The 25,049-nt window shown below is 35.4% G+C and overlaps 1 protein-coding gene across 1 annotated transcript in view; it reads left to right on the plus strand.

Annotated features, from left to right (window-relative positions):
- The first annotated feature begins 6,975 nt into the window (after window positions 1-6,975).
- Window positions 6,976-25,049, plus strand: part of ATP10B (ATPase, class V, type 10B) — a 288,008-nt gene continuing 269,934 nt past the window's right edge. The window contains exon 1 of the mRNA XM_011966668.1: window positions 6,976-7,247. The gene's annotated coding sequence lies outside the window, so the exon portion shown is untranslated. The remainder of the gene's footprint in view (window positions 7,248-25,049) is intronic.

Below are 25,049 nucleotides of genomic sequence, written 5' to 3' on the forward strand. Positions count from 1 at the left end.
AGAGGATTTCTCATTAAAAATCATGGAGGCCAGAAGGAAGTACAAAAATATTTTTAAGTGCTGTGTAAGAAGTTTTAATCCACAATTCTATACCCAGTAAAAATATCCTTTAAAAACAAAAGGGATCAATGCTGTGTGTGAAAACAAAAAATTAAAGGGGGAAATAAGACATTCGCAAATGAAGGAAAACCAAGAGAATTAGTTGCCAGCAGACCTACCCTAAAAGAAGGCTAAGAGAAGTTCTCTAAACAAAAAGGAAAGACAAAATAAGTAATCTTGGAGCACCAGAAAGGAAAACATAACATAATTTTTAAAATAGCTAAATACAATAGGCTTTTCTTCTCTTAAACATTCTAAATTATGTTTCACTATTTGAAGTAAAAATTATGACACATTTCATTTGGTTCTAAATATATGTAGAGGACATATTTATGAAAAATTATATTATAAATTGAGAAGGAGAAAGGAAGTAAAGTTTTTGTATGTCACTCAAACTGGTAAAATGATAAAACTATAGATTGTAATAAGTTGTGTATATATAATACAATACCTAAAGCAATCATTCAAAATCTATACAAACAGATGCACTCAAAAATGCAAAAGCTGAAAAGGAACTTCTAAAAAATGTTCAACCACAGAAAGGTAAGAAAAAGAAAACAAAAAAGGAAGACAAAAACAAAATGGTGATCTTAGTCCCTAACATATTAATAATCACATTCTATGCAAATGATTATGCCAACTAAAACATGTCGTTTGGGGCCTGGAACCTCACCATGCAGCCTGCCTTTTCTCTCCAGTTACAGAGCCACTGGCAGTTTACATACCAGTGACTTGAGAAACAAAATTCAAAAATTATTAAAATAAAGATTGACAAAGTTAATTTTAAAATGATCAATTACATGCTTTTACAAGAAACTCACTTCAAATATAGCAATATAAGCAGATTAAAAATAAAAGGATGGAAAAAGATATATTATGGAAACCAAGGAAAACAAAAGTACCTATATTAATATCAGACGAAGTAAACTTCAGAACAAAGAAAATTACGAGACAGAGAGGGACATTATATAATGGTCAAAGGGTCAATCTACAAGGGAGACACGATTTTAAATGTGTATGCACCAAACAACATAGTCGCAAAGCACGTAAAACAAAAACCAATATGACTGAAAGGAGAAATACACAATTCCACAATACCCCTCTCAACAATTGATTTTTAAAACTAAAAACTCAAGAATATAAAAAAAATTTACATCAAACAAAACAGTCTAATAAACAATGTAGAATACTCCTCCCCTGAGAAAAGTAGGATATTCATTCTGTTCAAGTGCCACCAAACAAATATTAGGAAATAGTATATTCTGAGCCACAAAATGAATGTTGACAAGTTTAAAATAATTAAAATTGTACAGAGTGCATTCTCTGACCATAATGAAATCAAACTAGAAATTATAGAAAGATAAAAGAAAAATCTGCAAACATTTGAAAATTAAACCATCTAAATGGCTCATGAATAAAACAGCAAATCTCAAGGGAAAAATACATTGACCTGAACAAAAATGAAAATACAACACAGTAAAATTTATGGGACACAGCTAAAGCAATACTGAGAGAGAAATTTATATAACTAAATGCATATGCTGGAAAAGAGAACATTTTCTCAGTAAACGAAGCTTCCATCTCAGAAATCTGGAAAAAGATCAAAATATCCCAAAGCAAGCACAAGGAAATAAATTAAAACACAGAAATCCCTGAAATTGAAACAAGAAAGCAAGAAAATCAACAAAACAAAGAGCTGGTTCTTTTAAAAGTTCAAGAAATAGAATTAATAGACCTCCAGGAAGACTGGCAAAGAAACAACAGAATAGACAAAAATTACCAATGTCAAAAATGAAATGGATATCACCACTGACAGAGCAGAATCAAGGGATAATAAGAAAGTGATGTAGACAACTCTAGATAAAATGGGCCAATTTCTTTAAAAAACACAAACTACCAAAACTCACTGAATGCAAAAATAGATATTTTCAATAGCTCTATATCTGTTAAGGAAACTGAATTTGTTATTTTAAAACCTCCAAAAAAGATCTCCAGACCCAGATGATTTCATTGGGGAATGCCTACAACTTGTTTAAAGAAAAATTAATTCCAACTCTGTAAGTATTTTCCAGAAGATAAAGTACAATAGGTTATTTCTCAAATTGTTCTATGAAGCTAGTATTACCCTGATATCAAACCCAGGAAAAACAATATAAAAAATTACAGACCCAAAGTCATCCTTAATATAGATGCAAAAGTTATTAACAAAAGATGAGAAAACAGAATTCATCAATAAAAAATTATACATGATGGCCAAATGGAGTCTATTCCAGGTATGCAAAGCTAGGTCAATATCTGAAAATCAGTTAATAGACTGCATTAACAAGCTAAAGCAGAAAAATTACATGATCATATCAATTAATGCATTAATTAAATTCAAATGGAATTAATGCAGAAGAAAACTAATTCACCCATTCTCACTAAAAAAATCTCAGAAAAATAGAAATACTCCCTCAACTTCATAAAAATCATCTGCAAACAATATACAGCTAATATTATACTTATTAGTGACAGACTGAATATTTTCCCCTGAGACTGAGAACAGGACAATGATGTTTACTCTTACCACTTTTATTCAACATAGTCTTAAAAGTTTCAGTCAGTGTAATAAGGCAAGAAAATAAAATAATAGGCATATGTATTAGGAAGAAATAAGACTATTTCTATTTGCAGGTGACATGATTGTCTTTGTAGAAAATCCAAGGAATCTACAGTATACTCCTAGAACTAATGAGCAAGTCACTAAAATTGCAGAATATAAGATAAACATACAAAAATTTATTGTATTTTGGTACACCAGCCAGAACATACGTGCAGCAAACAAAACGTGTATAGGACTCATATACTGAAAACTACACAATGTTGATAACATAAATCAAAGAGGACCTATGTAGATGAAGCGACATACTATGTCCATGGATTGGACAATTCAAATAGTAAAGATGTCAATTTTTCCCAAATTGGTATATAAATTTAATCACTATCAAAATCCAAAAAGTTTCTTCTAGATACAAGATTATTATACAATTTATATGAAAAGGCATAAAACCTAGAATAGTTAAAACAATTTTGAAAAAAGTGGAAGGAATCCATCTACCTGATTTTAAGATTTATATGCTTATAGTCATTGAGACTGTGGTACTGGCAGGGTTATAAACAATGGAAAAAATACAGAATCCGGAAGTAGATCCACACAAATATGAAACTGATTTTTTTTAACAAAGTTACAAGAACAATTCAATGGAGGAAGGGCAGTCATAAAAAAGTGATGCTAGTACAAAAAATCCAAATAAACACACAAGGAAACCTTGATCTTAATGTTACACTTTATACAAAATTTAACTCAAAATGGATCATAGACTTAAATGTAATACATAAAAGTATAAAATTTTTAGAGAAAAATTGGATAAATATTTAAGATTTAGAAGTAGGCAAAAAGTGAAAAGAAAAATTGATTCAAATTGCTTTAAAAATTGATGTAAATAAACCTTTTGATCTGTGTAATACCCTATGAAGAGGATAAAAAGATAAACTATGGATTGAAAGAAAACATTTCCCAACCACATATTCAACAAAGGAATAGTATATAAAGAACCCTCAAAACTAAGAAAAAAAATTAATTAAAACATAAGCAAAAGACATTAAGAAATATTTCACCAAACAAAATATATAGCTGAGAAATAAGCATATAAAAAGATACTGAACATCAACCATTAGGAAAATGCAAATTAAAACCACAGTGAGATATTGCTTTACACCTATTGAAATAACTAAAGAGTAGTGACAACACCAAATGTTGGTGAGGATGTGAAGAAATTAGGGCCCCTCATACCTTGCTGGTAAGAATGTAAAATGGTATAGTCACTCTGGAAGAATATGGCAGTTTCTTAAAATACTAAACATGCAAATACATCTAGGAGTTAAAATACTAAACACACATATATTAAAATACTAAACATACTATACAATCCAGGAATTAAACTTCTGTCTGTGCATTTATATTAGAAAAAAATAAAGACTTCTATTCACACAAAACCTGTGCGCAAATGTTTATAGCAACTTTATAACAGAGCTGGAAATAACTCAGATGTCCTTCAAAGGTGAATGGTTAAACAATCTGTAGTTCGAGTCCCAGATACTTCCTAGTTATGTGAAAACACAGTTATATTATTTTATTCCTTTGCCTCCATTTTCACTCTTGTAGAAGAATAATTGTGTCAATCAAAGTTTTTGAGGGAATTAAATGAGTCAAAGTATGTAGAGCACTTAACACGGTGCTGGCACAAAGTACTCAGTAAAAATTACCACCAATAGGGAGTGTAAATTAGTTCAACCGTTGTAGAAGATAGTGTGGCGATTCATCAAGGATCTAGAACCATAAATACAATTTGACCCAGCAATCCCATTACTGGATATATACCCTATAAATCATTCTACTATAAAGATACATGCACACGTATGTTTATTGCAGCACTGTTCACAATAGCAAAGACTTGGAACCAACCTAAATGCCCATCAATGATGGACTGGATAAAGAAAATGTAGCACATACACACCATGGAATACTATGCAGCCATAAAAAAAGGATGAGTTCATGTCCTTTGCAGGGACATGGATGAAGCTGGAAGCCATCATTCTTAGCAAACTAGCACAGGAACAGAAAACCAAACACCGCATGTTCGCATAAGTGGGAGTTGAACAATGAGAACACATTGACACAGGGAAGGAAAATCACACACTGGGGCCTGTCAGGGGTTGGGGGGCTAGGGGAGGGATAGCATTAGCAGAAATGCCTAATGTAGGTGACGGGTTGATGGGTGCAGCAAACCGCCACAGCATGTGTATACCTATGTAACCTGCACGTTCTGCATGTGTATCCCAGAATTTATAATAAAAAATAAAAATTACCACCAATAATACTTGCACAGCTTGTAGAAGATAGTCTTAAGATTATGAAATCCATCCTGGTTGTGTGGTACTGGTGTCGGGGATGGGGATGGGAGCAAAAGCCTCTGTCCACCATTACTTCTTTAATTGACTAGTTTGGGCAGCAAGAATATAAAAGCTAGACGTGACATACCGTGTAAAAATCAGAAATGAAAAGCATGATGTGGTCAGTAAGAAATTCAAATACATACAAAAATGCTAAATTGCTTAAGTATAGAAAGATTGCCTGCTGGAAATAGGACCTATCAGTAAAACTGTGAAGTGTGATTTTTAAAATATGATTTATTAGAAAATTCCAGCAGCCAGACAACAGAAAGATAGTCCCTCTAATAAAAACTGAACATAGCATTTCTTATCTATTATTTGTTTATTAGGGTTCTAATTAGCCAGACAGTGTCACCTAATTTCAACACATTTTACAAATAATTTGCCATATGTCTGTTAGTATTTACAATTTCCAGGCAATTTGGAAAATGAACATATTTGAGGACTCTCTATTCACTGGTTAGCATGAAAACCCAAGGGATGCTATAGACACATTTTTTCCTAAATTGCACGTGCCTCTCTTTACTGGGAAAGTGATCATGGGAAAGAGCTGGTCTTAGGAGAAAGACCAGTGATGGAAATTATACTAGTCTTAGGAGAAAGACGATGTGGTTTGAGGTCCCACGTTCACCACCAAATTCCCGTGTGGCTTTGAGCAGTTGTATTCACTTCTCTGAGCTTCAGCATTCTCCTCCATAGCACAAGGGGCCTGCACTAAATAACCTCCAGCTACTCACGAGTGCAACATTCTACAGTTTAACCATATCTGTGATTCTAGACCACACTTGTCCCTAGAAGCCATGGCACTCTGAGTGAAGGGAAGTAAAGGAACAGGGACTTAAGCATTCTTCTCTTTAGCAGATGGGGAATTTTGAAATGCCAATTCGCTTTTTAAAAAATTCTAGACTGTCTAAAGCACAGGCAAATTTCATGTTCTTAAAAATTCCTAGCTTATGTCTTACACGGCGATGCAGATTTTAGATGGTGTGGGTGTTTCTTCTCTTGTCAAGTGTTTCCTATGTCCATGTTTCTTCTTGGTAGTCTGATAAGATCTCTAGGTACATATAAAGTTCACAGTTACTCTCACAACCAACCAAAATCTTAGGTAAAGATTTTCATGAAGTTAGATAGTATGTTCACTTCTTTCCAACACCTTTTATTCCTAAGTTTGGTAATATTTCTTTTTTACTACCCTTAAAATCAACTTATTGTTCATTCTAGTGTCTCTTTTATTTATGGATCCATCAATAATTATCCATCAATACAGCAACTTGCTCATGACATTTATGCCAATTAGTTGAGTCATAGGTAACTTAATAAAAGGATTATACATGAAAATCTCATTTTAGGGTATGAATTGAAGCCATCAATAAGCCCGTTAATAATTCTGATTTTCTGTATGTTTGCACCATTCACATAATCCGCCACTCTAATATATTGGTCCCACTTTCCTTATTTTGTATAATCAAACAGTAATCAATAAAAACTATGACTACTGCAAAATGAGACTTCTGAAGCTTTGAGGGCAAATTCATCATCAGCATGCATATAGAAGTCACCGCAGAGAGTCTTGTCTTTCTTTCTTAAGTGCCCTTGAAACCAAGCAACTGAATTATATTTCAGGCCCCCAAAGGGAGCTACAAGGTTATAATTGTCTCACACTTAATTACATGCATTACCAAGGGTAGATGGACAAAGTCATTTTGTACCATACGTAGAGAATAAAAATCACTATGAATTTTTACATTGCTGGCTCATTGATTCACAGAAAGTAGAAATTTATGCAAGAGCCATGTCTAACAATGTAAATGTTCAGCCAAGTCGAAGAACACTGCCTTCACTGTTCTGGGACTCAGCCTCACATTCACAGACTCCCCATTCTTCTCTTTCACTCTTGGGCCTAGTGAGGCAGCTTATTTTTCCTTTTTCGTTCATTGGTCACAGTTATTTATTTTCAGTGTGTCATCTTCTCTAAGTTTCTGAGGGAGTGTTAGCTTGAGGCCTTGCCTTGACATAATCAGATATAATCAGAAAAATGAAAAATTCCATAGGAAAGAGAACTATTTTAGCCAAGGTGTGCGAGAGAAATACCGCCACTTTCAAGGACTGTTCTCTTTTACTGGAGCCTGCTCAATAGGGACGTCAGCTTTGCTGGGGTAAGTAAAAGCATCCTGGCCTTACCTACATAATGGGGGAGTAATTGCCTCTTAGAATCAAGTCTGAGTTCTGAATTAGGCCCAGGATATAACTACTTTTCTTTACACTGCATTTGAAATTTCATTTGGCTTACTGGGTACAAGATCCACATTTCTAACAGAATGTTTTATTTTTTGTCAATTGATTTCATTATGATAAGCTGATGGCAAATGCTACTTCCTTACTCAACAGGGCTTGCAGCCTGAATGTGCCTGAATACATTTTATGATAAATAATATATCCTGCTATCCTGCATTCATCCAGCGCAGCCTGAGGAAGCAGATGGGGTTACAGCCTTCTCCTCAAAGCAGACAGAAACTACAGCTTTGAGGAAGAGAATGAGATCATTACATGGCTTCCTGATTTCATCTTGATAAACTCTGAAGCTGCCATATTGCAGTAGTTTTCCACTATAGGTCGGAAGTTTGACTTTCCTTTGAGTTCAAAGGAGAAAACTGGTGCTTAAAGAAAAATGTGTTTGCTCCCTAAGTACGAGTTACTCCTTCCAGGAAAAAAAAAGCCCCATGCATGCAGGTCTATGATGAATACATTTAGGGCAGTCCTGTGGCCTGCTATTAAGGCTGGAGTGACACTATGCCTAACCCTAAGGTGCAAAGTAATGTTAAAAATAAAAATTATACTGAGCTGCTAGTTATTTTGCTTATGGGAGTGCATGCATGCATCTGGTGAAACTTGGTTTTTCTCTGAATTTGCCAGGCAATTCTGGCCAAGGTAGGCAGAGGAGAATCTGAAAACTGGAGAGGAGCTTGACCTCCAAAAGCCAATATGGCACTCTGCTACTCCCTTCTTCCACAGTTTTTTCTCTGTTTCCAGATCTTGCAAATGTACAGTCAAGAGTGCTTGGAGTATTATTCCATTAACAGATGTACTGTTACATTAAGCCATTAATCATGCAAATCACAGATGTTGTTTTCTTTCTAGATGTTACTATAATTACTCTTAATAACACCTACTGAGTTCGTCATTTCATCCATTGATGACTTTTTAAAAATTTCTTGGATAATTCATTTCTTACAGTCTATTTATATGGATTTAAGGGTTCAGGATCTCTCAGGTTTTCACCATGTATTTTTTTTAAAGAGTATAGCAGGATAACATCACATATGAGTAGATTAATAGGCTCTTGAGAGACTGAAGGTTGAAACCCACATGCTGACTTTACAATTAAATCATACTCCTCTCGTGCTAAAAGATGAGCTTTATCTTTTGAAGCCTACAATGCTGGTAAGTCCAGTGAAGGAGGCTACCTTTCGAAGGAATGGAGTTTTGAGGAACAGAATGGAGCTTAGTCCAGCTACGTAGTTTACAGATGATAAAACTAGGAACTAGAGAAATGAAGTCTGAATTCCTGAGACAAAAGAACACCAGAGTCCAAGGTTCATGGCTCTCAATTCAGTGTTGCTGCTTCTTGTTTTATTTTGCGACAGACTCTCGCTCTGTCATCCAGGCTGGAGTGCAGTGGTGCCATCTCAGCTCAATGCAACCTCTGCCTCCTGGATTCAAGTGATTCTCTTGTCTCAGCCTCCCAAGTAGCTAGGATTATAGGCATGCACCACCATGCCTGACTAATTTTCGTTTTTTTTGTTTTGTTTTGTTTTGTTTTGTTTTTTGTTTGGTTTTAGTAGAGATGGAGTTTCACCATGTTGGCCAGGCTGGTCACGAACTCCTGACCTCAGGTGATCCTTGCCCTCCCAAAGTGCTGGGATTACAAGCATGAGCCACCGCACCTGGCCCAGTGTTGCTTCTACTGCCACGTTCATTCTTCAAACAGCTTCTGCCACGTCAGACAGGAATGAAAATTTCTTTTGTGACTCAAAAGTAAACTAAACCAGTTGGATTCCTGAGACTCATTCTACCCATTTACTCACTCTCCTTAAAGTAAAATTTAGCCAGGCATTCTTAAATTTTGCTTTGAACCTAGGGAGCTCTAGCTTTTCTGCCGATTAAATATCACTGATTTCTCATTTTCTGGTGACATCGTTTTACGATTCTTTTGACTACAAAGTTTCAGCTTCTAGAGTCTTTTCATTTTTTATAAAATACACTTTTATTAAGAGATGAAGTTGGGTAGTCAGAATAGAAGTGAGTGTGGTTTAGCAGAAAAAAAAAAACACAGGCTTTGGAATAAAACTTGCATATCAATTCCAGTTCTACTTCCTATAATTGTGTAGCCTTGGCAAGTTACTTTGCCTGTCAAATGCTCACATTAAAAGAGTGTGTGTGTGTGTGTGTGTGTGTGTGTGTGTGTAATTACCTAGTACAATTCAATAACTGGCCCACAGAAGGCACTTAATAATTACTAGTTACTAAGAGAACTGGATGAGAAAGAATATTAATGGATATGGCATTTTTTGTTTATGTTAAGTACTGTCTTAAACGTCTGGAGAAAAGGAGAATCTCATTTTCTGCTTTCGGTATTAGTGATCACTGACTGCTGTTGCCAATGCAGGGAGCCTTGCAGATAGTTAGCAGCCTGAAAACAACCTGTATTATTTGAGAGGAGGTACTTTTGTCTTTTAGCTAAAGTTTTTGCAGGTCGCTCTGGTTTGGTGCAGTATCAATCTGAACTCATTAAATTGAAGAAGTGACACAAGAACACAAGAATACATTGTTTCTTTGCCTCGTCTGCTTAATTAAAAATTCCAGATCCCTCCACTCACAAGATTGATGGTGAAATCTTCACACACATGCCACCGTATGTTCTCTACCTCCTCTTCCCCAAGTACAACCTAAGGCAGTGAGTCCCAAATGTGCTTCCTGGGCTAGCTGTATCAAAATTACTCAGGAACTATTAGAAGGGCAAAACCTCAGGCCCTGCCACAGACACTTTGAGTCAGAAACTCGGGATGACTCAGAAATCTGTTTTAAACAGGCCTCTAGGCGATTCTGATGGAGTTCCAGAACCATGACCTGGACAACCCAGTTACTATATGTTATGTAGCGCAGTTACTATATGTACTGCAGTGTTCCTCAAAGTGAAGAACAGGTACCAAGATAGAAGCAAAAATGATCTTAGGTAGGACAAAGATGACTTTAGGTGACACTCACATATTATATCAAATATATATATCATATAGATCAAATGCGATCTATAAGCTAGATCACATAGTAAAAGTTTTCCCTCTCAACTCTCTTTCCATCGTTAAGTCTCATTTTGGTGTGACTAGACCTTTAATACCTCTCTACCCATTACTAATCTCCCATTTCAACAAAGAGAGCTGGATACAATTTTGAGGTCATTAGGTAGCAGCAGGGTCCAGCTAAAACTCAGCAATAGTTCTCTTCTCCTTTAGCATGCTATTTAAATGGTAATAAACTTTTTCTTTATAAATGTTTACTTTAATCAAAAAAGTTAAAATACAGTTGACACATGGATTAGCAAAATTATGTCAGTCATATGGCGGTGAATGTATTTAGAGAAATGCTGGTATGCTAAAAAGAACCTTGTTGCATAAATGCTTTAATTTCATTTGTGCCATTTATTAGCTGTGGTACTTTTCTTAGCTGTGCTACTTTTCATAGCTGTGCTACTTTTCTAAGCCTCAGTTTTCTCATCTATCAAATGGGAGTGATATTAACATCATAGAAATGGTATAAGAACTTAAGAATGGAATATGCCTCCTGTAACCCTCAGAACATAGTAGGAACTTGCTACATTCTTATACTCTCAGATCTCACTTTGAAGTCAGGTTTCTGTGTGGCCTTCTCAATAGCATTTCTGTTGGGGCTTCAGATTCTTCATTGTAATGTGACAGTAAAGAAGAAGATCTGGAAGGTTCCTTCCAGCTCTTAACTAATATGTATTTCCACATGTGTATTGTATGTGTGTATGTTTACATATAGCATAAATTCTGTATATAAGTATGACTTAGGCATAAACAGTTTTGTTCCCCAGGCATAAACCTTGAGTGTGCAGGAATAATATTGAAAATAGATGACTGTGTTGGAAAAATAAAAAATCAAATTGTGAGAAATGTGGGCGCTGATGTACATATCAGAGCTCAAAGGTAATTTCATTGTATTTTATCATCATCTGTCAAACTTAAAGCAATACCGACACTAGAAAATAGATTTTTGCAGAGGTTTCTGAGGACAATGGTTTCCATGAGCTGGTGTAAATATATTCAGAGAGACTTGTTCCTACTTAATAACCCGCGTTTTTTCCTTCTGAATTGCTGATGCATTCACTTATAGCATTTGAAAGGCAGTTTGTCCTTTGCTGTCAAGTGAACTTGACAGAATAATAAGAAATCCTGAAAAATTCAATCAAATCTTGTTGCTTCTCAAAGGAATTTCTCGACTACTTATTCTGTTTAAGGAGAAAAAGAGAAGACGGCATTTCTTCGGTCTTGTGTAAGACACTAACCAAGTTTAATGGTACAGGTTCTCATTAGCAGGTGCCACATGGAGTTTTCCCTCTCAGTAATCCAGGGGACAGTTCCAACTGAGGTTTGGGAGTTCTTTGGGGAGTAGCAGCAATACATAAGGGGTCACTACAAGACTGTACTATTATAAAATCAGAAGCTGTTATCAGCTTATTTATTGCTTACAACATTCTTGTGAATCTGGAGACCTAGAAACAAGGAGAAACGGTGAAACTTGCTTCTCTTCCCTAGACAATAAAATAGCTTACATTGTCTTTTACATAACTGACTGTTATAGAATCCCAGAAGCTAGATACACTCAAATATTGGCAATTCTGATGAAATGCCCCAGGAACTATTAGACTTGATTTAGCAGGCACTGAACTGAAAATTAGTATGTAAGACAGAGAAAATGTGCTTGCAATCATGCGGACAACAGCTCAAATTACTCTCTTTGAGCTCCAGTCTCCTTATCTATAAACTGAGGATAAAATGTTTCTACCTCACAAGATTGTCCTGAGAATTAATCAAAGAGGTAATGTTGGAAGTAGCCAGAATATCTAACATTAACTGAGCACTTACTATCTGCCAGGTGCTATTTCAAGGGCTTCAACAGCATGGGATCATTTAAGCCTCAATAAATCTTTGAGATAGTTACCATTATTAGCTCCACGGTGTGGATGTAGGAACTTATACCAGAGAAAATGTAATTAACTTGCCAGCCACAATGTGGCAGGAAGAGAGAGAGCCAGCATGGGAACCCAAAAAGTCTGCCTGCAGATGCTCCTTCTTTAAGGCTTAGAAACACTTGACATTGTTATCAGCATTCATATGAGTTGAACCACGTGAAATTACAAATACTTGACCATTTTTGACATAAAAGTAGCAATTTTGTGCGGTGGTACCTAATAAGCACTGGATATGTATTAGTAGTAGCTACAGGTGCTACTACTGCTAATAGTAGCGATCATAATATTGATTTTATCCCAGACCCTCACTCATTAAGGAATACAGGTAATATTATAGAGTAAAAACTACTAGCTTGGCGATCAGAAGCTGGGTGAACTCTAGGTCTCAGTTCTCCCATTTGTATAATAATGGGATTGATCTTTTCCAGTTTTAATTGTCAATGGCAGAACCTTAAAAACGACCTATGAGGGAGAACCAGATATTTCTGTCCAATCTATCTTGGACCAATATCTAGTTCTGTCACGAATGACTGGTATATAGTTCATGTCATATACAACTCACCATGTGAGTTTGACAATACCCAAACTGGTACCTAGCCTGCTCAACACGGCAAGTTTACTGAGCACATGCTTGGATATTGTACTAGAATCAAATTTAGCGCTCATTTCTAAACACCTGTTTTCAATGCCTGTATTTAACTTGCTACAATAAAATAATACACAGTTTGTGGACTGACACTAGTTTATGCACTACCCTTTCAGTAGCATTGGAACTCTGTGATATACATAAATTCTTAAAGGAAATATGTATGTGTCTGTGTTCCCTTCTTGTAGAAATGTATTCTCTTTGGAGATTAGAAATGAGTATCCACAAAGCAAAAGAATATTTTTAAAAGAAAGACCACAGATGGACCATAAAAACAATATTACTTGGGGCATTCATATAAGATAGAGAAAAGAAATCAGTGTGTACCAAATGTTGTTAGTACATGTATTTTTAAAAATGTTTTTTATTTAAACAATATTTAATGGTCTTTCATGTCATCATATTTGAAGCACTAGAGAATTAGAGATAAATGAGACATGGTCACCATCCACTCATAGCTCACAGTCTAGCCAGAGACCCCAGAATGTTAGCACACAAATGTAGAATAGTGGCCAATGCTCCGAGGGAAGATGTATTTAATTTGGCTTCGGTATCACCGGGGGCTCTACACTTTCAGGTGTGATTTCTTACATTTTGTTGTTTAGAATGGTTTTTTTTCAATCCTTTTTATTCATTTATAGCATATAATATGAACTAATCTTAAGTGCACAGCTTGATGAACTATAACAAAGTGAACACAACCATGTAGCCACCACTCGATCAAGAAATAAAATGCTACCAGCTTTCGAGAAGGTCCTGGTGTGCCTCTTCCCAGTCACCACCCTCTCCGTTTTCACAAATGTAACTACATTCCTAATTTCCAACCAATAACTAAGTTTTCCTGTTCTTAAAACCTATTAATGGAATCACACTGATATATTCCTTGGTGGCTGGCTCTTTTGCTTAATGTCATGTCCACAGTCATGGTTCCCAAACTGCGTGCTACAGCATCCCAAGGTACCACGATGTGCTCATAAGGAGAGAGCAGGATACTTTTTAAATTTTAGAGTCACATAGTGATAAGTGACAACTTTCAGACACTGAATGAAATAATAGCTCATGGTAGTTCAGTTTCAATATTAGATTGTGCTACATTTCTTTTGATGTTATATCTTTTAACACCAGATTTTCAAGAGTATCTGTGATTAAAAGCCAGTACACACAAAAGTCAATATGATACAAATGAGGGTGGCTAAATTCAATCTGATTCCAATATTCAAGAAGCTTTGGTATGCCCAACAGGCACACAAATCCTGTTAGTAATTTCTTGTGGTTATTTAAGAATGAAAAATATCAGTTTTTCTTTCACTTTATGTGTATTTTTAACATGACTGCTAAGTTATTAAAACATAAGTATTGGCCAGTGGCAGTGTCTCACGCCTGTAATCCCGCCCTTTGGGAGGCCAAGGTGGGCTGATCACTTGAAGCCAGGAGTTCGAGACCAGGCTGGCCAAATAGCAAAATCCCATCTCTACTGAAAATATAAAAATTATCAGGACATGGTGGTGCACGCCTTAATCCCAACTACTCAGGATGCCGAGGAAGGAGAATCACTTGAACCCGGGAAGTGGACATCACAGTGAGCCCATATGGAGCCACTGCACTCCAGCCTGGGTGACAGACCAAGCCCTTTCTCACAACAAAGTATTTATTAAGTTATTGGGACCTTACAACTTAATAATCAGAACTATTATGTATTTCTTTTGGTGTGGTGGCACCTGTGAAAACATTCCGGAGACACTAAGGGAGCTAAGAAAGTTTGAGAAATCTCGTTATGAGATTCATTTTTGTTGCCTCATGCAATAGTCGTTTGCTAATTTTCATTTGTGTGTGGTTTTCTATCATGTGAGTACACCACAACTTATTTACATGTTCTACTCTTGATGGAAATTTGGATTGTTTCCAGGTTGGGGCAGTTATGAAGAATGCTCCTATGAACAGTTTGGGGCATATCTTTTAGCACATGTGTGTATATATATATATTTCTATTGGATATATATTTAGGAGTGGAGTTGCTGGGCCTTAATACTGCTAAACAGTTTTCTAAAGTGATTATTCCAATTTACATTCCCACCACGGTTGTTGGAGAGTATCAGTTCTACTCAAAATAACACTTAATATTTGGAGTTATTTTAATACTAGTAAGTGCAGACATATACAGATTTTTGTACTTTCTAAAGCTTAATTCAATTTTAGGGGTTCTACTTCAGAAAATAATACTAAACAAATTTAAGTTTAAAGTGAGCAATTATTGAAAATGAGAAAATAAATTACAGAAAAGCATAAAATTTTAAAGCTAAAAAAACCCCCAAATATTACAACATGAAAAAAACTTGAGAAAAATAATATGAATTCACTGCCCATCACATGCCTGCAATATTTTGTTCCTATGTCCTTTGCTGGACATTCTTGAATTGTCCCTTCATATGGAAATAATTTTGTATTCTCACTTTTTATAGCAAAACAGATTAGTCTTTGTTATAGTATGTTCGATCAAAACTTTTTAAATATAGTTTAGAAAAGTTTCTTTAAGTTCACAATTTGTCAAATTTGGGGAAATTTCTATCAGATTTTTTTTTTTATGAACTGCAAATTTTCAGTTCATTTTAAGTTGTACAGTAAGCTTAAATGCTCTTTGAATTGGCAACACTCAACAGCTTTTTTTTTTTTTTTTTTTTTTTTTTTTCCAGTGCTCTGGTCATGGTAGCTTATGTGTTTAGTTAGATACTCCTCTTTGTTTTGTGTTGACATCTAAATCAACTCGGCAGGCAATAGGGTGTACCTAGAAGACATTTCTATCCTTGGAAACCTGGCAATTAATTACTCAGTAAGTACTTAGTAAGGCAATTAAGTACTCAAGGGTGACCACAAACTACGTAAAAATATTTCACTAAACTGAAACTAAATGTGTCCCCAACTCACTTTAACCCTTACTAGTTCCCACATATACACATAGCTGCTTCTATTGAAGTGATTATATGACTTATCTCCTCTTTTTTTCTAAACCTCTTTATGTTGAAATATATTAGTTGCTTTTCTAACATGAAGCCAGCCTTGCATTCCTGGAATGTATGCCACCTGGTCATTATGTATTAGCCTTTTTATCAATCTCTGGATTTGTTTGGAAATATTGGGTTTAGGATTAGTTGCTTTTATGTTTATAAAAGATTGACCTAGAACATACATTTGGATTTTTCTTTCATTTTGTTTAAGGTGTTCATCTGCTTTTGATATCAATGCTCGGCTGGCCTCAAAAAATAAATTGGGAAGTGCTTTCTATTTTTATATTTTCTGAAACAATTTGTATAAGATTGATGGTACTCCTTAGCTCTTGGAAGAAATTACCAGTGAAGCCACATGGGCCCTGATTTTTTTTTGGAGAGGGTAGGGGGGAATGTTTTAAATAATAAATTCAATTGCTTTAATAAATATAGGACAATTCAGATTTTCTGTTTCTTCTTATAAAAAAGGAGGTTTTATTTTTCTAGGACTGTATCCTAGAAAAATTATTATCTAATTTTTAAATTTATTGATACAAATGTGCTCATAATATCTTCAAATGGTATTATTTTTAAATGTCAGTTGGATTTTTAAAATTCCTTAAGTTCCCTTCATTCATTGGTTATTGGTTATTTGTTTCTTCTCTTTTTTTCAGTTTTATCAGTTTTGTTAGCTTTTTCATAGTACCAAATTGGGGATTTTAAAAATTCTTTCCACTATATTTTTTTATTTTATTGCCCTTCTTCCATTTACATTTGTTGGGTTTCATTCATTCTTTTTTTATTTTTATCTTTTTGTAAAATATACTTAAACAATTGGTTTTTAGACTTTCTTCTTTTCTAATATAGGCATTTAAGGCTATTGTTTCCCCGATCATAGCTTTAGGTGCATCCCATACATTTTAATATGCCATATATTCATTATTATGTAATTTAAGATATTTTAGAAACTTCCATTTTGATTTATTCTTTGGTCCATGGGTTATTTAGAAGTTATTGCTTGGTTTTCAAACTTAGAGGAAAATGATTTTTAGTTATCCTTTGGTTACTTATTTCTAGCTTATATCTATTATGGTCTAAAAACATGTTGTCTACGGTTTCAACTCTTTGAAATTTTTTGAGGCTTGCTTTATGGCTAGCCTGTGGCCTATTTTAATAAACGTTTCATGAGCACTTGAAATCCTATGTAGGCCGGGTATGATGGCTCACGCCTGTAATCCCAGCCTTTTGGGAGGCTGAGGTAGGTGGATCACCTGAGGTCGGGAGTTCGAGACCAGCCTGGCCTACATGGTGAAACCCATTTCCACTAAAAATACTGGGCGTGGTGGCACGTGCCTGTAATCCCAACTACTCAGGAGGCTGAGGCAGTAGAATCCCTGGCACCCAAGAGGCAGAGGCTGCAGTGAACTGGGAGCTTGCCACTGCACTCCAGCCTAAGTGACAGAGCAAGACTTCTTATAAATAAATAAATAGAAATCATATGTAAAACTAAGAGTATACAGTCAAATACCCTGTATTAATTGGGTTAGTTACTTCTTCCTCTCCCCTTTAATGGGGTTATGTTATTTATTTGAAATATAGTTGGGTTTATTTGTTTTCAGTTTTGTGTTTTTATCCTTCCCGTCCTTGTTAATTTAATTTTTTTATTGAATGCAGAGAACATTAACCTACATCTAAATATCAAAACTATACAAAAAGATATGCTCAGAAAAGTGTCACTGCCTCCTGTATTTCTTCTGCTTCATTCCCCTACCTCACACGGGAGACAATGTTGTTCTTGTCATTGACTTCCTGGGTGTCTCTTTGTAAACATAAGTAGATAGACACATATTCTCTTCTCCTTCTTTTTATACAAGGTAACATGTAGGTTCCTTTGCAATTTGCTCTTTTTTTCACCTAACAATGTATCCCAGAGGTCACTCTAAGTCAGTTCGTAGAGATCTTCCTCATTCTTTGTTTACAACTGCATTGTATTCCATTGAATGTATGGGGTTATAGTTTAATCAATCAGTCTCCTATGCTTAGATGTTTTGGTAGTTTCCTACAGATATTACTTCAATGAGCAGCTTCACGCATCTATATGTTTGTTTTGCTGGGGATGTATCTTCAGGATAAATTCCTAGAACTGGGCTGCAAGGTGAAAGACAGATGCATGTATAGTTTTATTAACTGATGCCAAATCTCCCTCAGTAAGGATTTTGTATTCCGACCAATCTGCATGCCTACCAGTAATTCATGTTTTCCACAGCCTTGTGAACAAAATATATCATCAAGCTTTGAATTTTTTTGCCCATCTAAGTGAGCAATAGTATCTCAGTGAATTTTAACTTGCATTTATCTTAATGTGAATTAACTTTAATAGCTTTTCATATGTTCAAGGCCCATGTTTATATTATTTTATAAATTGTCTCTCCTTTTCTTTTGTTCATTTTGCTATAGAATGGTTATTTTTCCTTCTTTTCCAGTTTGTCATTTGTCTTTTGACTTTGCTTCTGGTATTTTTGCCATATGTAGTCAGTTTATCAATCTTTTATCACATCTGGACTTTTTAGTATCAGCTAAAAACTTTTTCATTAACCTAGAATATAGAGGAACTCACTCATATTTTCTTTCAGTAAAGTTACATTATTTTACATTTAGAATTCTGATCCATTTAGAGTATTTTCCTGTATATGACATGAAGGAAGGGATCTATTTTTTTATTTGTGAAAAAATGGTTAGCCAGTTGCCCAACATCATTTATTTAAAAGACTATCTTTTCCTTAGTGATTTGAGATACAACCTTTTTAATATACTAGATTTCTATAGATTTCTACTCCATTGTTCTGTTTGTATCCTCATGAGTCACTACCACACTATTTTAATTATAGTCTTTCACAGTGTTAACATCAATAGGACTAGACCCCCTTCATAGCTCTTCCTAGTCACTGTTTTTCTACCTCTTCTTATGTAGTTATTTTTCCATATGAACTTTGGTCCCAATATATCTAAGTTGATAAGAAAGCTTGTCAATATTTTCTTGGGCGAATCTATAAATTAACATAATTAACAGATATTAAAATAATGAAAAATGAGATCTTCATTATGTTGAGACATCCTAAACAAGAGCAAGGGCCGTCTTTCCACTTGCTCAAATGTGCTTTTGCATCTTTCAGAGGTATTTATAGATTCTTCATATACATTTGAACATATCTTCTTATGCTTGCTCCTATTTTTGTTGCCATTGTAAATAAAATTTTCTTATTATGTATTTTATCTATTATCTCTGTACATGAATGCTATTGAGTTTTGTTATAGCTTCATTCTGAAATATGGTTTTTAGCATTATAAAATGTCTTTTGTCTCCTGTTATGCTGTTTTCTACTTTGTCCAATATGAGGATTCCAGTTCCTACTTTCTTATTGTTTTCATTTGCCTGCTAAACAGTCAAATGCTTTTGTCCATTCCTTTTAGCCTTTTTAAAAACTGCTATATTTTAGATATGTATTTTATATACAACATAGAGTTGAAATTTCATGGGTCAATTTGAGAATCTTTTTATTTTAATAGGTGAGTTAAATTCATTTGTGTTTATTGATATGACTGTCAAGCCTCTCATCTTGTGTTGTAATTACTATAAGCACTATATTTACTGTGTTTTTTCTATCTGATGTTCCTTTGCTTTTCCTTTTCCCTTTGGCTATTATGAAGTTTTTGTGCTTTTGTTTTAGTGTTTAGGTTTGTACCTCTATAGTACCCTTGACTTTTTTGGTCTTACTTAAGCTTGTAAAGCTTTCAATGGCTCCCCCTTCTCGTAACAAAATCCAATATCTTTGCTTTGGCCCATAAGACATTTCATAACATGGTTTTTGACTACATATCTGAAGAGGTTTTTTCTACCACTCTGCACTTAATCACTGAATTCCAGCAACTGAACTTTCTTTGTCATCCTCAAATATATTCTCATCTGAAGGCCTTCGCACTTGAGTTTTCTCCTTCAGAATATCCTTCTTCCTTCCGTAAAATTTTTACACAATTCAATATCTCATTTCATTCAGGTTGTATTAGTCAGTTTTTTGCATTACTATAAAGGAATACCTGAGACTAGGTAATCTATAAAGAAAAGAGGGTTCATTGATGTATGGTTCTGCAGGCTGTACAAGCATGGCACCAACATTGGCTTGGCTTCTGGTGGGACCTTAGGAAGCTTACAATTATGGTGGAAGGCAAAGCAGGAGCTGGCACTTCACGTGGCAACAGTGGGAGCAAGAGAGGGAGAAGAGGGAGGTCCCATACTCTTTTAAATAACCAGATATCATGTTAACTGAGAACTCACTTATCACCAAGAGGATGGTACTAAACCACTCATGAGGGATCCACCCCCATGATCCAATCACCTTCCACCAGGTACCACCTCCAACACTGGGAATCACATTTCAATATGTGAATTGGAGGGACAGATGTCCAAATGACATCACAGGTCTTGGCCTTCATTTCATCATCAAAAATGTCCCTAACCCCCTTATTTAAAAGATTACTCCCCATCATTCTCTGGTGTCTAGCATGATGCTTGACTTTTTTTCCTCGAAGTATGTGCATTGCTAACCATTATTCATTAAAATCACAGGTAGATTCTGAAGGCCAAAGAAAAATCTTTGGGTCCTTTCAACTAAAAATATATTTTCCATGTTTTTTTAACATCATTAAAATACCGGTCCAGCTAAAATTATAAAACTTAAAACTGTGGCTTAAGTATTTTGAGGCTCTCAAATAGATAACAGAAGTGAAAGGGGATTTGGCACTCAAGATGCAAGTGGTTGGCCCTGCCTGATAATCAGACGACAGGCCTGTCTGTGAAAGTTTTTCTCTAGACTCTTTCCACATCACAATTTGAAAGTTGATCTACACATTTTTCTAATGGTGTACATGGACTGTTTTCTTATGTTCCCTGGCCTACTTTAACAGGAATCTAGGATAAACGTACATTCTGAACCCATGAGTAAAATGTGTATGATGTGAGGAACCTACAGAATGGAAGTCTAGCACCAGTTGTCCCGTGTAATTTTCCAACTTCATGCTACATAAAGCAGAGAAGAGAGGCATCATGAATTGAGGAAGTATAGTTCAGTAACCTGGAGCTTTCAGATTTTTGCCAGATGAAAAGACAACTGGAGCTGGCTTTTAAGTACTGGCATAATCTTGTAATTCTGACAAGAGTTTATGAGTAAGAGATTGCCTAATCCCAAATGATGCCCACAATGTGTAACTACGTTACAGAATCCTGATGTCAAAGAATTTACTTCCAATAAATTTGCTCAAACTTCTATGAGATATAAAATACCTTTATAAACAGTAATTGTTATTGTGTCTCGGTGAGCTAATAACAAGTATAGGCATATCTCCGGGGCAAGAATGGGATGGAGAATGGATCATGGGGAAATAACTTTAAAATGGTCTCCAGGGCTAAAGCAGATGGTAGTATATTTGAAAAATGCAGGAGAATAAATTATAGCTATTTACATTTCTGCTCTGAAGGCAATGCCTGTGTTTTCTGTAGGATGACTTCTTTGCAAAGGATTATTAACTTGAGAGAGAACTACAACAAATGATATTTTAATGACTAGTATAGTATTAAAAATGTGTTTCTTTTGTTGTGATTTTACTGAAAAAAAAATCATATTTTGGTAGAGAGACCTTAATTATATTTTAAAAGCTCTGCTGAGTCTTTCTCATGAAAGAAAATGGTAACACATTTTAAGAGGAAAAATACTAACATGCGTTTCCCTTTCAGAAATTATTCATTCCAACAAATATTTAACAAGGTCCTGTTATGGTCATGGCATGGCACTATGCCAGGTACTAAGAGGAATAAAATACACCCCTTGACCTCAAGGCATTTTTGATTTTGTAAAGAATATTCCAAAAGCTAATTTTTCTGTATTATATAAGATATAGTAACAATATGTAGATGACTCACCCCACCCACATTTATAGTAGCTGATTTTTTAATATCTGTTTTTAAGACCTTTCTAGTCAGAAAAAAAAAAAAAAAAAAACCATAAACTCTTTCTGATAATAACCAAACAACTTGTAGTGTTGGATAAATGTAATCAGCAATGCTGAGAAAACATGATGGACTGACTGATGAGGTGGAAAGACTTTGATTGCCTGAATATGTGATAAGACCGTGTATGTATATGCCTAGAAGCCAAAGAATGATTTTCGCAAGGGTTGTCATAATACAAAACCCTTAAGAAAAGGGAAAGTGAGACATCGGGAAAAAAATACATTTTCGGCTTGATCAAGGGAATATTTGATCGCTCTAGGAGGAGAATCTATTGACATAATCTCACAGTTCAGGGAAAAGCTGCAAGGAATTGTGACACTATGGAATATAAGGAAAAAAATGGATAGAGACTGGGTATGAAGGGGAGGCTCCTTGAAGGAAGTGGTTTTTAATCTCAGCTTTGAAGGTTATGCACGGGTGGAATATGTGGAAAAAAATGATTGAGTTAGAGGTACCAGAGTGAACAAATACATGAAGCCCTGAACTTGCTGGTAAACTTGTGGAGAAAAATAATTTATCTGCCTTGTTGGTAAAAGCTAAGGAAGCAAAGATAGTTTGCAAGTAGTTCACAGAAGGTGTTATTCAGTAAGCAGTGAAGAGAATGTAGGGTGTGAAGAATAATGCAATGAGACTAGAGTTTTAGAAAGATAACTTTGAAAGGGCAATGTAAATGACAAGGAGAATATGTGTGACAGTCATTCACAGCAAAGATAACTTTATCTCATTTAGTCCTCTGCAATAACTAGCATATTGATAAGCAGACATTCCACAAATATTTCAATTCAGTCAGCACTAGGCTACAGCATGTCTGCCACATTCAAGCATCTGTGGAGGCTAAAAAAATGAAAAAACTTAAAATTTTTTCAATGAGTAATGAATTTACAGAGTTTTGGAGGTCATCCAAGGTTTAGTTGCCCAACTGTCATTTTCTGTGTGTAAATTTAAGGGGTACAAGTGCAATTTTGTTACATGGATATATTTCATAGTGATGAAGTCCTGACTTTTAGTGTATCCAAATAATACACATTGTACTCATTAAATAATCTCTCATCATCTATCTCCCTCCCTCCCCTCCTCATTCTTTCAAGTCTAATGTCTATCATTCCACACTCTATGTCCATCCGAACACATTATTTAGCTTCCACCTGTAAGTGAGAATATGTGGTATTTGAGTTTCTGTTTCTGAGTTGCTTCACTTCATTTTGAAATGGTTTGCATCCCACTCCCAAGGATATCAGCAGTCAGGACCAAGTTTGAAGAAGGGGCCATACAAAAGATTACAAATTTTATTAAATAAACAAGCTAGGAATCCAGAATAATTTAATCAAATTGGATGTGACTACCAATCAGAGGGCAATCAGAAAACCCCAAGAAGGACCTACTGTTTTTGGATATTTCCAACACATGAAGAAAAATCTTTACCTAGAAGCCACACATTCTAAAACATGCCTAACTTGACTCATAGACATTATACAAACATGTGGAGTATAAATAATAGCCGCTTGACAGGGATTTTGAAATCAGGAAAAGGAAAAGTCTCTTTGGTTGAAAATGATGTGGTAATATTTATCCTCACAATGCTGTGTGTGCCCCAAACCTGCCTTTATCTTTAACCCCTGAGGAGAGAGAGAAGCTGAATTCAAGCCAGTGGGTCAAGATCCAAAAGCAGCACATGAGCTTATTCCCAATGCAGGTGGGAGGTCCCAGAGAACAACATGCTCTATAAAACCTTGGGCACCAGATAGAGATGACCATATGCTCCTCTTTCCATTTCTACTTGTCATGTTCTACTCCCCTCTCCCCTGTAGGTGACTGGAAAGCAAAAGATAAACATTCTTCTGACAACAACAAAACACCACAAGCTATATATCTCGGCTTGTTCTTCCACAAGCACAGTCCATTTCTGAGCCAGTGTTTGGAATTTGAACTGACAACTCAACCCAACAATTTTGCTGCATTGTCTCTCAATCTCAAGTGTTGGGGGTTTTTTTTGTGAGTGTGTGTGTGTGTGTTTTCTTTTTTTTTTTTTTTTTTTTTTTTTTTTTTTTTTTTTTTTTTTTTGGTCACATCTTAGTCCAGGGTGTGAGAAACAGAGCTCTTACAGATTTTTTTTAATCTTGCTGAGGAATTATCTCTATTTCAGCACCACAACATTTCTTTTGGACATTCTCCCACTGAGCATGTGTTCAGAGGAACTTCAGCCTCATCAGTAATCTATATCTCAGCTGTCACTACTTTTCCAGAAAAACCTGAATTCTCAGTTTCAATGGAACACACAAAATAAGTTCTCATAAGACTAAGGTGGTATAGATGGCAAATGTTGCAGGCATAAACATCTGGTCAAGGGGTGCTCTAGATGCATACAGGCTAAGTTCGCTCTGGACAACACCTTTAGGAGAATTGAAGATACCAAGGTCTTACAGATCCTCAGTCCTCAAGGAAAAGGCATATCATGTTAATTAGTCCATACTTGGGCTAGAAATCTATAGGGGAAGAAACATATACCCCAAGGAGTGTAACCAAAAAGTTTCTCAGCCTGATGAGAATTTACATGTGAGTGTCTGAAAGCACATTGTGAACCAAGAGAAGCGCTGTCACTTGAGCCCCTAGTTAAGGTTTTATTTCCTTAACTTTTATGCATGGTTCTCCCTATTGGGCCATCTGTACATTTCAGTTTTATCCATATTTGTCTCCATCAATAGAATTTCATAAAGAATTTCGCCCTGAAAAAGGCACATCCTTTTGTACAGATCCATCAATGATATATTTAAAATCAACCTTTATTGATATTTGCCTCATGCAGTCCAAGACTGAACTTCATCACCCTAGACAGCATGCTCATTACCCTAGGGGCATAAGAATCAGATGTTGTGCCCTATTAGAAGCACTGTTGGTTTGGTCCCTATTTTATTTTTATTTTATTTAATTTTAATTTTATTTTATTTTATCTTATTTTATTTTACTTTAGGGACGGGGTCTCGCTATATCACCCAGGCT

The sequence above is a fragment of the Mandrillus leucophaeus genome, unplaced genomic scaffold, assembly GCF_000951045.1.
Source record: "Mandrillus leucophaeus isolate KB7577 unplaced genomic scaffold, Mleu.le_1.0 Scaffold77, whole genome shotgun sequence".
NCBI lineage: Eukaryota > Metazoa > Chordata > Mammalia > Primates > Cercopithecidae > Mandrillus > Mandrillus leucophaeus.